The sequence below is a fragment of the Eucalyptus grandis genome, chromosome 2, assembly GCF_016545825.1.
Source record: "Eucalyptus grandis isolate ANBG69807.140 chromosome 2, ASM1654582v1, whole genome shotgun sequence".
Lineage (NCBI taxonomy): Eukaryota > Viridiplantae > Streptophyta > Magnoliopsida > Myrtales > Myrtaceae > Eucalyptus > Eucalyptus grandis.
Genome location: NC_052613.1, coordinates 18,509,876 through 18,525,573, shown reverse-complemented (window position 1 = coordinate 18,525,573; position 15,698 = coordinate 18,509,876). Strand labels below are relative to the sequence as shown.

The window sequence follows — 15,698 nt, the reverse complement described above, 5'->3', positions numbered from 1 at the left end:
AAGTCAGATGATTTAGTGCAAAATACTCGTACATTACATAGTAAGATTTTATTAAATTGGTAAATTTACAAGTGGGTGAAGAATTGCCAACTATTGAAGGAATTTAACGATGAAAAAATGAATAGTAAATTATCAACCTGTTTGGATGTTTGGCATTATAGCAAAATCTTACCTTGGTAACATACATAGAGATTTAGCAATTTGTATACAATTACCGTCATGCACTTTAGATGACTAATGTTTGGCAATTTTTTTTAAATGAGCGTCTAAAGTGAGGTTATTTTTTTAAAAGATGGCATAATATGGACATTATTTCAAATAAAGGTCTGAAGTTACCAAATTAGTCTCAAATGAAGACTTGAGCTTGCTGGTTGGCCAAATTTTTGCTAGTTGGCAAGTACTTGATTTTTTTTTTTTTTGGGTGTTTAGAAGGGTACCCTTCTAGTAGAGGAAATCATGCTGATTTTTTTTCCTTTGGCCTAGAGGGTGGCCAGTCAATCTGGCAACACATGCAGTTTTTGTCCTCCAAGTCCCCCTCCATGAGCATCTCACTTATGTACTTAAGAGTCAAATTGGAGTTTCACCATCTTCTTTAGATTCCATCGCCATGCTACTGGAAGCCGGTGATGCACTAGCAATCATGTTATTGGGTTCAATATTGTGTTTGAATCCATTAACGGGATTCCGATTTGGATGGGGATCAAAGTCAATCCATGTCAACCTTTGACCCATTCAAGGAACTGGTATTGTTCATGGTCCGTGATTCAAGACTCTATTATGGACTGGCGTCTATGGACCAAGTTAATCATAATCATCTATTTATTGGACTTGTGTAGAACTAATTTTAGGGCAATTTTTTTTTTTTTTTTCGACAAGTAAAGTTTTATCGTTGGCTTAAAAGGCAAGTGAGCTACCCGCTACATGCTGAAGTCATACAATTTAAACAAGACCCAAATGCTTACATAAAAAACTTGTAATTGCCCAAAGATATTTAGGAAAATTACCAAAAAAATCATAATATATTGTACTTTTGCTAATTCAGTCATAAACCTTTTAATTGTGTCAATTGAGTCCTAAAGTTTTCAAGTTTCACTAATTGAGTTCATCTAGCCAATTTTGACTGAAAATTATCAAAGTAAATGACATCGACTTTTTTTTTTTAGTATTTTAGTATTTTTGAATTTTTAATATTAAATATTTTTAAGTTTTCTTCTTCATCCTTTTTTTTTTTTCCCGTTTTCTTCCTTTGCCAAGCCTTGGTGATGGCCAATGATCGGCCACAGGTTATGACTGACAAGGGTTGCCCTTGCTAGCCTTAGGTGAGGTCACCCTTGTTGCCCTTGAGTAAGGCTTGTCCAAACTAGATTTGATAGGGTTGAGCTTTGCTTGAAGCTGGCTAGGTTGGCCCTTGCTAGCCTTTAGGGATGGTTGGCCTCGCCATCTTTGGGCAAGCCTCGCCCGAGACCATCCCTTGTGAAGGTTGACGAGGTTGCGCCTTACTCTCGCTAGATTGGGCAAAGTTGAGCCTCACGTGAAGCTATGACTTGCCGAATTTGGCGAGGTGGCAATCCTCCCTTGCTAGGTCTTGTCGAGGGTGACGATCATTGGTTGTAGCCTATGGTTGGTCAGTAGTCATTCCCAAGGCTCGACAACCATCAGAGAAAGAAAAGAAAAGAAAAATTATTTAAAAATTAAAAAAAATATTACAAATATTCCACGTTTGCGCTAGTTGCATCATGTAGGATGCCCGACATTTATGTTAGTGATTTTTGAACAAAATTGATCATATGAGTTCAATTGGCAAAACGTGAAAACATTTAGGATTAACTTGTATAATAAAAAGGTTTATTATTAAGGGTGTGTTTGTTTCATTGAAAGTATTTTACCAGAAAGTGTTTTCTGGATTTTCAGTCGTTTGGTTCTCTAAAATAGATTTGGTCAACAGAAAATACATTTTGGTCAACACAAATATTATGTATTATTTTAGGAAAAAGAATTCCTCTGCCTCAAAAGGTGAAAACACTGTCCCTTTTCATCTTTTTCTCTCTTACCTTTCACTTTTCCTCCCTAGATTTTTCTAAGGTACGGACTCCGCCGATTAGCTCACTGAAGCAAAAGCGAGAGTGCGGAGATGTTGGCGACAAGCATTGCCGTGCTCTAGCAAGACGAGGAGCTGAAGCTTTTCAATGATGTTAAGGTTGGCGTTAAGGGCCTCATCGACTCCGGCGTCTCCTAGATCCCGTCATTCTTCGTCCACACCCCTCGGGAGGCCACGGTCGATGCCTCCGACCTTGCGATCCCCACCATCGACCTCGGGGTCATCGTCAATGGTGGCGGCGGTGACAGGGATCTCTGGCAAAGGGTTGTGGAGGAAGTCCGGAGCACGTGCAAGGGCTGGGGGTTGTTCCATGCAGTGAACCACGAGATTCCAGAGGGCATGCTGGAGGAGATGATCGGAGGCGTGTCACGCCCTGAACCTCAAGTGATCACACATCCCTCGATGGTTGATCAAATTGCTACGTCTCAAGACGCATCGCCGACCTATTCATTTTATTGTACATGCGGAAGCGAAATAAAAACCTCTGACAGCAAATAACATAGGATAGAAAAGCAGGATAACAATTTCATAAACAAACACGCTTTCATAAACACATTAGGTTTATATACAAAGCTAGTCTATCTAGAAAAGATTGGCTCTAAAAAAGAAGTTGTTCTACAACCTACTAGTTGGACACATTCACCGATTCTTTGGACTCCATCTTTGTAGACTTCGGGGGCTTCGGGTCCTCCACAACCCCATCAGGAGGATCGGCTGCACCCTTGCCTAGAGTGGTGTCAACCACAGCAGTGGGGACATCAAAACCCTAAATGGGACCTTTCATATACCCATTGAGCCCATGGCGATACCACACTCTAAATCGATGAGGTACCCTTTAAGGTAGACCCTCATCGACCCAGACAGTGGTCATCACAAGTTCAAAGATCCAGCGACTCTCGGGGAGTGGGACATCTATGCTCCACTCAGTTACTCCCCGAGGCTGACCAAAACGTTTCGAAGGGACCGCCATCTAAGGACCTGAAAAGATTAAGCTCACGACGGGGTGAGACAATATTTCAGCAAGTTCATCCTTTAAACCCCTATTAGGAAAGAAATACGCTTAGAGGCAGTCTATATGTGACATCTTGAATTTCAGGTCCTATTTTCAATTGAATAAATCGGGCTTTTCATTGACGCGCATATAGTTCTATTCTCTGAGCTGATCACTCACGAGATAACTAGTCTAATAAGTGAAGCCGTTAAGGGATTTTAACGCAATAGACTTGAGAATTTGACTAGGAATTGACTGCTCGACCGTGCTAATTTGCAAGGATCATTACGGCACAGTTAAAAATCAATCGGAGATCAAAGATAGGTTGATTCGATCGAGATATGTAATCAAAGTGTGGGTGATTCCATCATATTGAAAATTCTCGTCGATCGACATTAGACCAATTTTTCTGTCGTTTTGGTACCATGTGTCTGCATTTGAAATCTCAAGATTTTCACAACAACCGAGAGTCGCCAATGTGTCAAAGATGTGCAATGTGGCTTGAAAATAATTGACCACTGGTCAATTACACTAAAAATTTATAAAAGTTACTCGGTAAGCTAGGTTACACTAAAATCGCGTTAGATTGAAATTAACCGTGAATTTGAACATAATTTCAGAAATTGAAAGTTCTGTCATGTCATAATTCATTTTGGGAACGTCGACTCATCCTTCGAAGATTTTTCTACAAATTGAGATTTTTTGCGAAAATTCAAAATATGTTTTTTATCAGAAAATTCAAGGGGACCTTTTTTTATCATGTTTTTGGAATGCAAGTTGGTTTTATTGACAACAAAAATATCAATTTGGTCGAAGGCACCTTGATGGAATTTATGGGGACCGAATTGGATCTAATAGAGGATAAATTTCGTTCAATTTGGGGAATTTGACACCAAATTCGTATGCTATGGCCTCCACCACCTTTGGACCACTTCATTGGCTTGCAAGTGAAGTTTGTGGGCTGCCAAGAGGCTGTGGAAGATAGCCAAGGGTTGGTGGGGGTCTCTTCAAGGGACAAGAGGATAGAATGGAGGCTTGATAGACCCTCTAAGTGGCTGTTGTTTCCTTTATTTTTCAGCACAGCCCGCTTTCTCCATTTTTAGTCCACCTTGAAGCTCCAAAGAACTAGAAAACCAAGCCAGCCACCCCCTGCCGTTGCAGACCACCGTTGGACCGTCTGTCGCCGCCGCTTGCTGCTCGCACCCGTCGCGCCCTCGTGCGAGCCCGCGCTAGTCTACTGTCCATCCCGCTTGTTCCATTGCCGTTCCACCTATCCCGAGCCATCCCTAGTCGTTGTCGAAGCCTTGGCTGCTGCTCGAGCTTGCCTCCGCCGCAGTGAAGCCCCGCCGTTGTCCTCTTAGCCCCGCTAGACCGTCACACGTCTCTTTTGTGTGTCTTGGCTACTCGAGAAGCCTCTCGGCCCATCAGCCAGAACCGAAGGCCAACAAGCTTCCGTGGACTTCAAGGCCCGTTTTAGGACACTTCCAGGCCTCGTCGCCGTTTCGGAGTTTGTCGCTCATCTCCGCGTTGCCGTCGTCGTGGACTCACCGGATCGCAAAACTGGTGAGTTTACTCGCTAAAATCTATTTAGAGAATTAATGATTTTAAGGGTTGATTAGTTTAGGCTAAGTATAATTTAGGTGGTTAGTTAGAATGGATTAGCAATTTAAATATTTGTTTATGCATGTTAGGTGGTTAGAACAGCTTAATTAAAAACTAGATAGATTGTATTATATATGTAGATTGGTTTGGAAATTTTCTGGGCTGTCTTGGTGTTTAATTAGGCTTTTTCGGTCTAAGTTCTTATTTATTGTATTTAATTGTATTTATTTAATTAATTTTAGTATTTATTTAATTATTTATTATTTTCCGAAAATTATATCGAGATAGCTGGTGATCGGAATTTCGTGTTGATTACAATGGTATGCTTGGTTTATTTAATTGTGCTAATTTGTGCAAATTGAGTGGAAATTGTAAATGTGTATTTATTCTAAATTTGAGTAATTTCGGTATTTAATTAGAAAATACCGGGCGTCGGTTTATAACGCTAAAAATGTGTTTATGGACTATTATAAATAGTGAGATTTTTGAAGAAAGACATTGAAATTTTGGCTCAGGCCGACTGTGTACCCACACACTTATCTTTATCGGGTATTTTCAACTTAGTGTTTTGTTAGCTTATGAGACCATTTAGTATTAGCTTGTGCGAGCATATTTATTGTCAACTTATGAGAGTCCCTTTTGCACGTCAACTTGTGAGATGAGTATATAATATCGGCTTGTGAACTCGATATGTTAGCTTGTGAGAACAGTATACTTTATCAGCTTGTGTGAGTTAAGATCGTTTTATCAGCTTGTGGAAGCATGATTTATATTTATCAGCTTGAGCAAGCTATTATCTATCTATATCAACTTGTGAGAGCTATGGCCATATATTGCAGCTTGTGAGAGCAAATACCGTCTATTTCAGTTTGTGTGAGCAGTGGTCATATCGAATTGATAAATAGTACCGATGATATCGACTTGAGTGGATCGATTGATTGTTGGATGATTTGACTGAGCTAATTGATGAACTGAATTGAATTGATTGGTTGAGTATATGGATTATACTAACTTGCAAGAAGGAACTGAGATGAGATAAATCATCTGTCTTGTGTGTGCATAGACTGCCTTTAAGCGTATTTCCTTCCAGTCGGAGTTTAGGGGGTGAACTTGTTGAGACATTGTCTCACCTCGTCGTGGGCTCAACATTTTTAGGTCTTTAGATAGCTGCTCCTTCTGAGCGTTTTGGCCAGCCGAAGAAGGTCACCGTACAGATCTCTCAGATTTCTCTCCATGGGAGCTTGGGAGCCTAGGTCTACAAACTCGTGAGATTTATTGTCTGGGTTGATGAGGGTTGTCGCGACCTCCCTGAAGCGGGTTGGACCACCTAAGGGTTCGGCTAATGGATTGTTAAGCCTAGACTTAACTCGGGTTCTCTCAAGCTCATACCAATTCGCGACTTAGGTTCAAGTTCTTAATATGCAAAAGATTTTTATCATGGAGTCGCCACTAATCTGTTTTTGGTGGGTCGATTAGAAACCCAAGTAAAGTAATGGGAGAATTACTTCACTCCTACGAACCGAGATTAAATGAGTTCGGGGACTTGATTACGCTCGATTTCTCTAACGCCATTTCGGTACCTTTTCTCTTTTATTTCAGAAAAATGTTTTGTAGCCAGCTTGAATTGATTTTAGCCTAAAACACTTAAGTGATCATACGGGTGCACAAACATTAAAGTTAACAGGAAAAAAAAAACATTGAGGAATTAAACACAATAAGGCAAGCAACTATATATATATATTTTGGGTTTTCTCTTGTTTTAAAATGAAAACTTACCTATATAACATGTACATGATGTTTTTTTTTTTTTTGAAATTCGAAATAATTACTGAAAATTGACTACCAAACTTGACAAGTTATCCTACTCAAGCTAGGAAATAATTTAGATTAAATCCCATTTTAATTCAGAAACTCATCTTAGTTAAGTAGCCGTGACATGCAATCTAATATTAAAAAATCTAACTAGAAAAATTCTAAACACGCGACCCTATCCTATTTAAGATTTTTTTTTAATGAGATTATTAAAATATGCAAACATTATCTAAAACCCTATTTAAAAAAAAGTCATTTAAATCCTATCCTAATCTATTCTAAAATTGTCTAAACATGCAATCATATTCAAACTAAATAATACTATCATGAAACCCTATATATATCATGACGTGCAAAATGCAATCCTAATTTATGAAGCCATCATATTCCAATGCAAGATTTGATTGATTTTTTTAGTGTTTTCCAAAACAAGCAATTACCAAATAAGCGTTGTACCCAACTCACTCAGGATATTCATCAAATGAAGGGTTAAAATAATTGAAAAAATGATCCGTTGTCTCACGGATTAAATTAACGATTATTTTAACCCTAAATATCATAACAGTCAAGAAAAATCAAAATAATTAGAAAATTGATTTGAAGTCTCTCGGATCAACTTAATAATTATAATGATTTCAAAGACAAAATATCTTCAAAATCAACATAATTAAAAATATGGTCCGAAATCTTACGGACCAAATGAGTAATTATAGTGATTTTTACCAATAATATCCTATTAGGTAATGCCTAAAGCATTAAAAATGAACATTAACACCCCATGCTCTAATCTACACAATAATAACAAAAACTTGATAAAATAAAATAAATAAAAACTACCTAAAGGGGGACTCCACGAGAATCTGCAGCACGATGGGAGAAGGCGTGGCAATGGGTGAACAGGTCGCAGGAGGAGGCACAGCGTTGCTGGCTGCTGGGTTGTCGGGGACAAACGCGGTGGCAGAGCTCCGGTGAGGGCGGACCGGCGGAGGTGTGGCGTCCGGCGCGTGCTGCTGCGTGGCGGAGCGGGAGCAGCGGCGGTTAGCACGAAGGGCAGCAGGCGGAGGCGCGACGGAGGGCGGCCGGAGGTGGCGCAGGCTGCTGGGCGGTGGCGGGCGAACAGCAGCGACGATCGGAGACGACAGGATCGCCTAGTCGGAGGGCAGAGGGCTCGGTGACGTGGGCTGCTGGCGTTGGGCGCGCAAGCGGAGACTAGCGGGCGCGACGAGGGGGAGGCTCAGGCGGCAATGGTGATGGCGTGGGCTGCGGCAGAACGGAGGTGCGGCGTCGGCTGGTCGTCGAGGGCAGAGGCGGAGGCTGGCTGTGGGCGTCGAGCGCTGCGGGTGGAGGCAAGCAGGTCGTGGGTCGTCGGGTTGACGCCGGCGACGGGTGAGTGGGACTCCGGCGCGGTGACGAGCTACAGAGGAATGGAGGACGCTGAAGCGAATCGGGAGCTGCTGGTTGTCACGGCCACAGCAGGGGCGACGAACGGCGATGCGAGCACGTGGATGGTGCTCGCACAGGGGATGGCGGGCGGAGTGGCGGTGACTGGAGACGACGAACGGGGCTCGACTGCTGCGGGTCACGAGCAGGGCAGAAGCAGCGGTAGAGTTGCTCGGGCGTGCGGTGGCTCGGCCTCCGGTCCTGGCGTCGCGGGTCGGCAGCAGTAGTGGCGGAGGAGCGGCGAGGCAGCAGCAGCGGGCGGAGAAGGAGCAGCGTCGGTTCGTCGTGGGTTGGTGCGGTGGAGCGAGCGCGGACGCGGGCAGCAGAAACCGGCGGAAAGTCCAGCGAAGGAGAAGAACAGTGGGCGCTTCTCCTTCACACGTCCCTTCTCCGTCTCTGTACTCTCTCTCTCTCTCTGTGTACTTTCAGTGTACCTTTTTTCTGTTTCTGGCTTAACCTTTTTGTATTTTCTCTGACAAACCTCTCTATTTCTCTTCTTTTCACCGAAGGAGAAGCCCCTCACAGTGATTTTTTTTTTTCGCTTCCCCTCCTTTGCGTGGCCTCCCCCTTGCGTATTTATAGGGTTCTTGGAGTCCAACCGACTTTAGTGTGAATAGGAGGCGGCCGTCATTTTTTCCTTGCTGTTCACGTCCGGTTTTTTCAAATAAGGAGGCCACCGCCTGACACTCATTAATTTAGCCACAACTATTGACTTTTCTTTGCTTGTTACTTGCTTCTTTCTTGAGCACACTTCTCCTCGCTTCACCAAAATTCACGACCCCCACTTGAGAGAGTATATTATAATATATCATGGGCTTCCCTTTTGCTTCTTCGAGGCTCCTCACGTCCGCTGAATTCTTGCGCATGCATGTGCATGCATTAATGAGAGAGAGACAATAGATGTGCAGGAACTTTCTTCTTTTTGTCTTTCCTATTTTTTGTGTTTTCAACCGGCAAAAGAGAACCCCCCCCCTTTTTTTTTTGCACGTTATCGACCGTGAGCGCTTGCATCTTGTTGTGTTTTGGTTTGGTCCCGATTAGGGGTGAGCGGTTCCCGGTTCCTTACAGTTCCGCTTGGAACTGGAACCTACCCTCGGAGTGCACGGTTCCTCATTTTTGGAACCCGGAACCTACCCGTCAAAACCGAGAACCCGGAACCTACCCCGTCACGTTCCGGGTCGGTTCGGTTCCAACAGTTCTTTTTTTTTTTTTTTTTTTTTTTCATTTTTAGTTTAAAAATGAAAATGAATGCAGCAATAATAAACAAACTTGTCATTCATTGAAGATAATATAACACAAACAACAAACAGCATTTTAGAAGTAATAAACAAGCTGTCATTTGAACAACACACTTCATTCTAAATGATCTTTGCCTTAATCAAATCGAAAGTTTCTTGCTGTGCTGGGAACTAACATACCCTGTCTCCAATTGGATTGAGTATCCCATCTCTAAAAGCTGAAAACAGCAGCAAACATAACTTAGCACCACCAAAATTAAAAAAGAGAAGACCCAAACAACTAAAACTTCCAGATATGCTAAGAAGGGTTACTTACGCAAAGGTGTGAGCCATGCTGCTTTTGCTGCACGGGATAACTAAACAGCTTAATAACTCGGCATGCGACGTTCAAATTAGGAATGCGCATCGGGGTTGATAAGGATATACTTTAGTCTTTTGAGGAAGAGCAGCACCCCGTAGTTTAGCCCGTATCTCAAACATTTTATCCACTCTAACAGCAGGAGGGGCTCTTCGAATTGGGGGCTTTCCTCAAACACGTCAAAAGGTTGTTCGGTGAGCTGCATCATTGATGGTCACGGACTATTCATTAGCTTATCGGAAGATGTTGCATTATAATTGACACACAAGATATAAGAAACACAATTAACGGGGCAATCGGGGATAAAAGAGGTGTCTATTAGTGATCAAGGAAAATGTTGCGCGACGGGATATAAGACTCACAAGTCCTTTCATTTCAGCTAATCTAGTCGGGTCTCTTATAAGCCCACGCATTTCATACCGAGCAAAGAAGTTCACCACAGCCCATTTACGTATCTTAGCTGGCTCAACAAATTTCTGCGAAGAGTGAAAAGATAGCATAAACGGACTTATTGAACACAATAATTGGTGGCGAGATAATTCAAATAACCTTATTCAAAACACCTTCTATCTCCGGGACGTACACCTTCAATATCAAAGTTCTCAGGGTGAAGACACTGAGCAGTGAGAACTACCAGAGCATGACAATTTGGTTGAGAGAGACAGAGACAGACAAAGAGACCTTCGGCTCAGGAAATGGGCAAAATGTTCTACCTCAGCGCAAACTATCTCTGCAGAAGTGATAAACACAAACTTCATTGTTGAAACCAAATAGGCCACGAAACTCATTAACTTTCGAACATGGCAAGTTCATACAAAGACAGCAACATAATCCTAAGTTCTAGAACACAGAGAGAGACCTTGGCCGGAGCTTGGCCACATGGTAAGCATCCGGTGTGAGCCCCACCAACCATAAACCGGGAAAGACAATGCAGCGAAAACCAAATGAAACGAAGAGAAAATTCATCGTATGAAAGAGGAATGAATATTCCACATAGAAGAACATACATCAAGTCGCTTCGCTCGTTCTTGGGCCTCCGAGCGAGCCTCAACCCCGTCATGATGAAAATGTCCTCCTCGATCTCCTCCTTCGACAAATGATATCCAGAACTTCTTCTTCTTCTCCCTCCTCTCGCCCTCCCCCACGAAGCCTCGTGATCGCACGGATTTCGGCTGCGGCTGCAACTGCTGCTGCGCGGCGTAATTCTCCTTGTCCCCGCCGAGGGGACGAGCGGCGTCCACTGGCGGCGTCGACGGCGAGCGGCTGAGCAGTGAGGCGAGCGAGGGGTGACGGCGTCGAGGGAGCAGGAGGCAAGGGCGAGACGAGCGCGGGCGGCCGGCATCCGGCGGCGGCGTCGAGGGCGAGTGGCGTCGGCGACGGGCGAGCGAGAACTGGAGGGTCCGGTTCGGTTCTCCGGTTCCGGGTGCTCACCCCGCTAAGCCCGAACGAAGACTCTTTATAGGCATACTAGCGTCTAGCACACACAACAAGCGTACCCGAATGCACATCGGCGTCAACGGAGAACCGGCGGGCCGAGTTCACATAAGCTGAACGGCCGCGAACTCGGACCCCGCGTGCCCAAAACAAGGCACGTACAGATGAAGAAAGGCCTACCTGGGCCGGCGCGGTGCTGTGGCGGGCAGTGGTCGGTGGGCTGGCCTCCGCAACGCGAGTCTCTTACTACTTTCTCACACGGACGAAGCGGACTACTCACTCTCTCTCTCACTCCCTTGGTCTCTCTCTCGGTCTCGCTCTCTAACCGAGCCCATGCACGGCTGAACCTCTCCCGCTCTCCCTCAATCGCACCGAACTCTCCTTCTCGATCTCTCTCCCTCGAGATCATCTCTCTCTCAGCCCAAAATCTACGGAAAAACCAGAAACCCCCTTGCTTTCCCTCTCTCTGTCGCTCTCCCTTGCTTGGTCCCTCTCTCCCTCGGCCAAAAAGGAGCCCCTCAAAAAGAGAGGATGGAAGAAGAAGAAGAAGAAGAAGGGGGGGTTTCGGCCTAGAGAGGAGGAAAGAGGAGAGAGAGAGAAGAAAAGAAAAAGTTTGGGGAAGGCGGAAGTGACGTGAGGAGGAAAAAGGGGAGAAAAGAAAGAGAGAGAGAGAAAAAGAAAGGGAAAAGGGGGAAGAATCGGCAGAGGGGGAAAATGAAATCACGTGGGGGCGGGCTAGGGTTTTTTTTTTTTATAACTTGGCCGGTTCCGGTTCCTCCGGTTCCGGTTCCTATGGGAACCGGAACCGGAACCGAGAACCGCAGTTCCCAGAAAAAAGGAACCGGGAACCGGAACCGGCCTCTTGAATCAGGGAACCGAACCGGACCCTCCTCCGGTTCGGTTCGGTTCCTGTTCTACCCGAACCACGCTCACCCCTAGTCCTGATGCAAATGTGACTACATGAAATGTAATTTTTTTTAATTTTAATTTTTTTTTCATGGAACTAATTACTAAATAATTAGGCAAAATTTAGATGTCAACAAGGGTCTACCTCGGAGGGTACCCCATCAATTCAGATTGTGGTATCGGTACGGGCGAGGTAGACCCAGAGAAGGTTCCATACCAGAGTCTGAGATTCCTATGTCGGTGCTAGAGATCGCTTTTGGCAAGGGTACAGCTAACCCTCCTGGTGGTGCAGTGGTAGACTCGAGTTCCCCAGAGCCAGAAACCCCGGAGTCTTCAGTTAAGGGTTCGAACGCTTAGAGGACTCGTAGCTTTTTTGTCTTTTGTAGACTTGTAAATATAGACTAGAATTGTATATGACTTAGTCTGTTGTGTATAAAAGTGTGTTGTGGCTTTCAAAATTTTGGCCCTACTTTTCTATCACATCTTTGTGTTGTCTGGGGATTTATTTATTCGCTTCTGCATGCGCATTAAAATGAATGGGTCGGCGACGCATTCTAGGACGTTGCAATTTAGTTGACCACTGAGGGATGGGCACACGCTCGAGAATCGGGGCGTGACACTATACACAATACAGAGGACTTACCTCGTCTTAGTTTCCTTTTGCATATCAGTACACTTCATATATTATATATGTATAGTAATAACACTCGATCATTTGGAACGTTTCAATTCACATCTCAATCAATCAATCAATCAATCAATCAACCAATCGATCGATCACAGTCACGTTCCATACCATGCCACACAATTTTATCTCATAATCTGGCGCGTCAATTTCAATTAATCACACATTCCAATTGATTACTGCCCACATATGCACAATCTACCGACACACATCGGTCTTCTAGCGTGGCAGGCTTCGTCTCCCCTCTTGAGCACAACAACATCCACCGACGCACATCAGGACGGCATTCTCGAAGGAGTATTGGTTTATAATCTACTGCGACTGGTATCCGTTGTCCAAGGGCATCCTATATATGGGCAACGTCCTACCAACGCACATCGGGGACGGGTTCACTTAACCATCACACGATCAATCATTCCCGGCCAAGGACATTGTGCTTTGCACTCAAATGCCTCAATTAAAATAATGAACTTGGCCTATTTTTTTCATATTAAAAACACCCGATAAAATAATCGTGTGTGGGTACATGGTTAGTTTGGGCCAAAAATGCGATATATTCATTTTTAAAAATCTTACTATTTGATAGAGTACCTAAAAACATTTTTGACGTTAAAAATCGACGCTCGGTATTTTCTGATTAAATACCAAATTTTCATAATTTTGAAATAAATACTCAAAATTCACAATCACCACTCAATTGGACAATTTGACAATCAATTGCGTAAACTAAGCGCACCACTATAATTAGCACGAAATTCTGGTCACCGGCTATTTCGGTATAATTTCTGGAAAATATTAAATAATTAAATAAATAGCAAAATTAATTAATAAATACAAATTAAATAGATAAATACCAACTTAGGCCTAATAATGCTAATGTAACTACCTAAACAGGCCTAGAAAAATAATGCACCATGCTCAATAAATAATACAATCTAATTAACCCTTAACTAATCTAATCTAACCACATAATTATCATAATTAAGCAATTAAATCACTAATCTATCTAAATTAACCACCTAAGCCATACTTAGTTTAAGCTAAACAACCCTTAAGTATAATTAACTCCATAAGCAAAGTTTAGCAAATAAATTCACCGGTTTTACGGGTCGATGAGTTCATGGTGACGGCAACACCAAGGCGGGCGAGAACCAAGCCTATAGCGACACCAACGAAGGTCCGAAAGGCCTCGGAAAACAGCCCAATAGCTCACTGCTAGAGCTGGGCCTTCGATTCTATCCAAGGGTTGGACCGAAGGGCTTCACGGCTGAAACCTGGAATGGCGAGGAGGTGGACTAGGCGGCTTGGACGAGTAGTGGAGGGGCTCGACAACAACGGTAGGTGGCTAGATTAGCTTCGACAATCAACGACCAGGGCACGGGTGACCAGCGTGGGCGGTGGGGACGTGCGGATAGGCGCGCGAGTGGGACAGCAGGTGCGGGAGCTCAGGCAGCGCTCGGTGGTGCTCGGACGGCCAGGAGGGGCGATTGACGGTGTGAGGGCTAGCTAGCTGGTTCTCTGGTTTTCTTGAGCTCAAAACACAACACTAATGGAGAAAGCAAGGCCGAGGAAGAAGAAGAAGGCTGTAGCTTGAAGGGGGCTACCAAATGGCCACAAAGTCTTCACAAATATCCCATTCACTCATTGCTTGGCCCCCACTTGATCAACCTATCCACAACAACAATTTCTACACCAAAGCTTCTCATAGAAGCCATCCAAAGGGTCCAAAAGTTGCTCCCAGGGTGGCTACGAATTTGGACATTTGCCTCTTCAATTTCTCTTCAATTGGACTCAAATTGGTGTCCATAAATTCAGCCAAGGTGCCCACATCATATTTCACATTTTCCCTTGCCAATTAGTCCAACTTGAATGCCAAAAGTGCAACAAAAAACGGCCCTCTAATTTTTCCGGTCCAAAACGGCCCAACTTCAATTTTTTGCCAAAATTCCTGATTAGTTGAAATTTTTTTGGAGAATGAATCGACATTCCTAAAAAATTTCACATACCTCTGTCGAATTGACCTATCTTCGATTTCTAATTGATTTTGATGGTGCCGTATTGACCCTTGCAAATTAGCACGGTCGAGCAGTTGATTTCTGGTCGAATTCTCCAGTCTATTGCGTTTAGATTCCTTAACAGCTTCAACTGATAGACTAGTTATCTCATGAGTGATCAACTCAGGGAAAAGAACTATAGGCACGTTGATAAAAAGCCCAACTCATTCAATCGAAAACAGAATCAGAAAATTAGGATGTCACAAGGGGTGCGGAGGTTCCATGAGAGTGAGGGAAGGAGGGAGTGGTACTTGCGCAAGAAGGGGAGGAAGGTGCTCTACTTCTCGGATTTCAATTTGTTCAAGGTGGTGACAGCGGATTGGAGGGACACGCTGGTATGTGAGATGGCCCCAAGCCCGTCGGAGCCACATGAATTGCCAAAATCGTGCGGTACGTGCATTGAAAACAGGTTTACTTGACTCGATCTCTGGCTTTTAAATTGCTCTCGAATAACTCAAAGGCCGAATCGAGTAATCAAAGATTGTATAGATACATGTATAGATGTTGCAAATAGCTACATGGTGTAGTACTTAGTCTTGCAATTTGAAGATTTTGAGGTCGATTTCGAGCTTTGTGAAGTTGACCATGCTCAAGCTCGATAAATCAAGCTCGAGGCCAGGATATCAGCATGCCCAATTGTTAGGTCAAATGTCATTCAATCATTTTTCTGGTCAACACAAATATTATGTATTATTTTAGAAAATCCATTTATAAAGTAACATGGATTTAACAAATTAATTTGAAAGTAAGAGGCACACTATTGTCAATTGTTAGATCAAATGTCATTCAATCATTTTTCAAATGCGATCCAAATACCAGAAAATACTTTCGGTCACGTATCACCAAACAAAGGAAAATTAACCATTTTCCTGGAAAATGGTTTCCCGGAAAATATTTTCTAAAAACGTTATGTTTTTCGTGAAACAAACACATCCTAAATTGGTAAAAGTATAATAGGTTTAAGAACTTTTTGGTAATTTTCCTAAGGTGTTAGTGGAGTAAAAACACCTTTCTTAAGAAGTTTTCCTTGGGTAAGTTCATTAATCCTCGACACAATAACATCAGCGCCAACAACCTTAG

At 43.4% G+C, this 15,698-nt stretch overlaps 1 long non-coding RNA gene across 1 annotated transcript; it reads right to left on the bottom strand.

The window, feature by feature from the left end:
* Window positions 1-9,695: 9,695 nt before the first annotated feature.
* Window positions 9,696-10,392, bottom strand: LOC104428910. The gene is made up of 3 exons (XR_005548081.1): window positions 10,103-10,392; window positions 9,902-10,015; window positions 9,696-9,738 (listed from the first exon to the last, which is right to left on the bottom strand). It is a non-coding gene; the product is annotated as an uncharacterized LOC104428910 (long non-coding RNA).
* Between the last annotated feature and the right edge of the window lie 5,306 nt (window positions 10,393-15,698).